The following is a 4,767-nucleotide window of genomic DNA, read 5'->3' as shown; positions in this document are numbered from 1 at the left end:
GAACAATGAAAAAGCATTCTGTTTTCTTACAAGAAGACTTTTAATAGAAGTAAAGGAATCACCTCTGTAAAATCAGGATGGTAGATACCTTACAGGGTAATTAGATTCAAAACATAGAGAATCCCTCTAGGCAAAACCTTAAGTTACAAAAAAGACACACAGACAGAAATAGTCATTCTATTCAGCACAGTTGTTTTCTCAGCCATTTAAAGAAATCATAATCTAACGCATACCTAGCTAGATTATTTACTAAAAGTTCTAAGACTCCATTCCTGGTCTATCCCCGGCAAAAGAAGCGTACCGACAGACACAGACCCTTTGTTTCTCTCCCTCCTCCCAGCTTTTGAAAGTATCTTGTCTCCTCATTGGTCATTTTGGTCAGGTGCCAGCGAGGTTACCTTTTGCTTCTTAACCCTTTACAGGTGAGAGGATTTTTCCTCTGGCCAGGAGGGATTTTGAAGGGGTTTACCCTTCCCTTTATATTTCCACATCTCTACCCTAGAGTTGAGAGTGGGGGAGGAACCTTGACATGGAGCAGACTCAAAACTACCACACCCAATTCCAGAAGCTTCTGGATGGGGAGTGCTAAATCTGCCTAGCAACAATGATATTAGGAAAAAAGGAACTCGAATGTTAAATAAGATCTGGAATACATTTTCCAGTGACTCCGGCTTTATTTGCCATTTTTACAGATTAGTTATTCCCTCAGAAATCTTGACAGACTGTGATGCAAATTCCATGTCTGTAGTCTTTCAAAAGCCACGGGAATGATGTGGAGCAAAGCATATAAATGCTGCTCCCTATAACCCAGAAACAAATGGGTTTGCAGAAAGATTTAATGGAACTTTTAAAAGCTATGATAAGAACAAATGTCCCCTGGCATGAGACTGATTGGGATGTTTTTCTTCATTATTTGCTCAGTGCGGACAGAAGTATTCCCCAAGAATCTACTGGCTTTTGCTCCCTTTGATCTCCTGTATGGGAAGCAGGCTAGGGGAGCCTTGGATTTGATTGGAGGCTCTGGGGAGGGCCATGCTGAGGAAATTGGGCGGTCTGTAGGAGAGTTCTGGCTGCAGAACACTGCAGGGACTCTGGGTGAGTGTGAGTTACATACGTCCAGGTTTTACAGTGTGAGTACTTCTTTTATCTGATATGTAACCATTGGTTTCCAGTATTCCTAATTGCTCCTATTTGACTCTCTTTGTTAAATTAACTCTGCTTGTTTTCACTCTAAACATGCCTAAGGGCTGTGTGTGAAGTGGTGCCCTGATGTCAGGTGGAGCTGGTAAGGTGGGCTGGGCTGTTCCTTCTTGAGCAGCGAAATATGCGAGTGTCCAGTGGAGCAGGGTTGCATGCTCCAGGGACGTCCTCCGAAGCCTCGGGGGTTGAGGTGGGCCTATTGCTATCCTCCACAGCCTTGAGACTCCTCCCAGCTAGGTATCATCTGCAAACATTATAAGTGTATTCTCCGTGCTACGATCTAAATCATTGATGAAGATATTGAACAGAATGGGACCCAGAACTGATCCCCGTGGGACGCAACTTGATGTGCCCTTCCAGTTGGAGTGTGGACCCCTGCTAAATACTCTCTGGGAATGGTCTTCAACCAGTTATGGACCCACTTTATCCGAGCCCCATCTAAGATGTATTTTCCTAGTTTGTTTATGAGAAGGTCAGGCAAGAGGGTATCAAAAGCCTTACGAAAAATTAAGATAGACCACTTCTACTGCTTGCCCACTATCCACAAGGCTTTTCAATCCTTAAAAGAAATTGATTAGGTTGTTTTCACAGATCTTGTTTTTCATATATCCATGCCGTTACTTATCAGCTTCTTATCTTCTAGGTGTCTGGAAATTTGATTCCTTAATTATTTCCTCCATTGTCTTTCATGACTCCTGTAGATGACTTTGGTGTAGTTTCGTTTTTCTCTAAGGGCAGAACTGAGGAGGGCAGAAGTGAGGCAGTCAATTGTGTTTGCAAAATCCTTGTGAAATCAACTTTTGGTCCTGTCATTTCACCAAAGAGTGGGGGTTTCTGTTGGCCAGTAGATGAACACATGTGGGCAGAGAGTCAGAAGAAGATGACTTGAACTGAGTTTTCTTGGTGCAATGAAATCCAAAATCTCAATGTGAAGCTGAACGATTTTTGCCCCATTGCCCTAAATCTTGTCAGCTCATCTCCAGCATTGCAAAGTGAGTGTAAAGTTGGTCAAGTCAAGGAGGAGAGCTGGTTGAATTTACACCTCTCACGAGGTTGCATTAACATAACTCTGTTAAAAAAGGTAAGGCAAGGGGGAACTCCACCCCAGTACGGAAACCCAACAGAATGCTGTAAACTACTTCAAAGGCTGAATTCTCCTATCGCTCCAGGGCTTCAAAAAGTCACCTCTGGAGAAGGGCCTGATGCTGCTGGCTCTTCAGGGATGAATTGTGTCTAGGGCAATGTTTAAAGAAGGAGGGAGGAACAAAGAGAACCAGAAGACGGATATTATGATGCATCAGCATTTTTAATGCGAGTGACATTTGCAATATACAGGTACAGGAAAAATACGAGAGCAGAAAGAATGTAATTTCAGTTTTTCAAGAAAGGCTGTGACCGACCACCCACCTCAATGTGACATTCTTCACACAAGATGTGCTTTTTTCTTGTTGCAGCTGCAGAGGTGGACAAACATGTCCCCTTCGCAACCATTTTCAGTGACTTTTATTCCCTCAGTCGGTGGGAAGTGAGACAATGCAATACAGAAGGAGAGGACTGCTCAACTTGGAAAGGATAGAACAGACGGGGTCGAATTGTGCTTCAAAGCAAGGTCACTTTTTCCATGCTCAAGGGACTTAAAATGATAATAAATGTAACTGATGCCTGTCTTAAGGCCCCTATTTTCTTTAAACTGCGGAATTAGTATAAACAGCCTGTGTGTTATTCAGAATGAGTCCATAGGTGAAAGCGAGAATCAGCACTTGTCTGGCAAAGCCTTGGCAGAAAGAGTCATAAAGCGTAACATTAGAAATGCAGCATGGCTATCAGACCAAGGTGCTGAGCACACAAAGCTCCCACTGAGCTCAACTGGAGCCAAGTTTGCACAGCACTTCTGAAAGCCATGCCCAAAAGGTCAGGGGTGAATCTGTTTCTTGCTGTTCAATTCCTGGTTCTTCCTTCATCCACGGATCTTCCTGCTGGGTTTAACATGGCCCACAGCTTCCACTGAGGTACCTATGGCGAGATACCCCGGAACCACATATTCCCCCGGAACCATAACCGCCCAGGGAACCACCATATCCCCCATAACCACCATATCCCCCTAAACCAGACAATCCTCCATAATGGCCTCCAGAGCCGTACAATCCCCCCAAACCGAATGAGCCCCCAAAACCGGCTTCGACCACAGGTGCTCCTATGGCTCCCACTCCAGTGTGCTGAGGGAAAGTGCTGAGAATTGGTCCCGGGAGGGTCACGACAACCGGTGAGGGTCTGATCAGCACTTCGGAGTCAGGGCACTGCCGAACGCACGGCACGTTGTAGCTGCCAGTGATTGGACTGGGACGGGCCACCCCGCATTCTGGATTGCACAGGCTGGAGAAACTCATCTTTCAGGGGCAGAGGTAAACCTGAAAGACACACCAGGGACTAGAATAAAGAGACGGTACAAGGGCTGGTGGAAGAAAGGCTTCGAAGCTCTTGTGGCCCAAGAGAGAAAGGAGGAGTGGATTAAGTCCCTGTCCTCATGGCCATGTATTTCTTCCTATATCCTCTTTCTACACCTCTTGTCCACTCTCATGAAACTTGCCTCCCAACTGGCCCCTTCAACCCTGGGATTCTGTGTCCATTTTAGACATTACTCAAAGAGAACAGGGCTGGGATCACGGTAATAACTTCCTGTCATTTGAGGATTTAACCTCTGCATGCAAACCACTGGATTCTGGTACCACAGTAAAAAGAAAAGGAAGTACTTGTGCTACCTTAGAGACTGACAAATTGATTTGAGCATAAGCTTTTGTGAGCTACAGCTCACTTCATCGGATGTAGCTCACAAAAGCTTATGCTGAAATCAATTGGTTAGTCTCTAAGGTGCCACAAGTACTCCGTTTCTTTTTGCGAATACAGACTAACACTGCTGCTAGTCTGAAACCTGGTATCACAGTGTAGATCTCACCACTTGTCAGCTTACTCCATTCTCCTGTCTCCAAGACAGAGGAGTAACAGCTGCTTGAGAAGAAAGTAAAAGACCACTGAATTGGTCCTTTCTATACTAACCTGGGAAAGTTTCTTCCAAATCCACCGAAGTGAAAAATGGCTAAATGACTTTCTAAAGTTACATCTCTAGTGTTCAAATCCATTGAGTGGAATTGGATTTACCCAGTTCACCGAGGAGATGAAGTCCACAGAAGATTTTAGAAAATCCCTGAGTGGTGAGCGCTTTTATATGGTTCCTAGGACTGCCTGGAGGATCTGAGATGCTATTTGTAGAGACGGTTCTAATTAGTTACTAAACAAACTTGATTGCCTTGCAAAATCCTCCTTGGATGCAGCTGTTTTCCTCTGGGATTGTGATTATTAGGTTATTCTGAGCCTGAGAGGGCGTGACATGCACATTGCACTCTTCATCTTTCTTTCATCTTCAAATGGTACGGGTCAACTGCGTTCCTCGTGCCATTCAATTGACTTCAATGGTGCAACAACGAGAATGAATGTCAAGGTGACTCTGAGCGGCATCTGTATCCCAAGTGGAGATTTCAGAGTGGTAGCCGTGTTAGTCTGCATCAGGAA

General features: G+C 44.7%; 1 pseudogene across 1 annotated transcript; it reads right to left on the bottom strand.

Annotated features, from left to right (window-relative positions):
* Positions 1 to 3,056: 3,056 nt before the first annotated feature.
* Positions 3,057 to 3,587, bottom strand: LOC311532500 (feather keratin 4 pseudogene; annotated as a pseudogene). The gene has a single exon. The product of its transcript is annotated as a feather keratin 4 pseudogene (transcript).
* Positions 3,588 to 4,767: the final 1,180 nt, after the last annotated feature.

The sequence above is a fragment of the Lepidochelys olivacea genome (assembly GCF_965140295.1).
Source record: "Lepidochelys olivacea isolate rLepOli2 genome assembly, chromosome: 1".
NCBI lineage: Eukaryota > Metazoa > Chordata > Testudines > Cheloniidae > Lepidochelys > Lepidochelys olivacea.
Note: the sequence above shows the minus strand (reverse complement) of the source record. Positions and strands in the feature narration are given on the sequence as shown.